The sequence below is a fragment of the Trichechus manatus genome, unplaced genomic scaffold (assembly GCF_000243295.1).
Source record: "Trichechus manatus latirostris isolate Lorelei unplaced genomic scaffold, TriManLat1.0 scaffold00027, whole genome shotgun sequence".
Lineage (NCBI taxonomy): Eukaryota > Metazoa > Chordata > Mammalia > Sirenia > Trichechidae > Trichechus > Trichechus manatus.
In genome coordinates, this window is record NW_004443963.1 from 1,107,396 (window position 1) to 1,107,756 (window position 361).

The following is a 361-nucleotide window of genomic DNA, read 5'->3' on the forward strand; positions in this document are numbered from 1 at the left end:
GGCACAAAGTCCAGAATTAACCAAAGAATTGTTTTTTGAAAAATGGGAAGTCAATTTATAAATAGGTCTGTTCTTCCACAGTAGGGGATTTCTCCAACTATATTCGTATTGAATGAATATGTATATATAACTTACTCGTTCAAAATAAAGGTTTTATTTGTATAAGCAATGCCAAAAGACAATTAAATTCCCTTTAAAATATATTTAAATGCTCTTAAATAGCTAGTGTTTCTAATCATTTTTACAATTTTTAAAACAGCATTTACATTACTGAAGTTGGAAGGAAGTTTTCATTCCTTAATAATATAAGACTTTGGTTTTTGGCATTTGATTAAATGAGTATTTTAATTACTGAAGTACC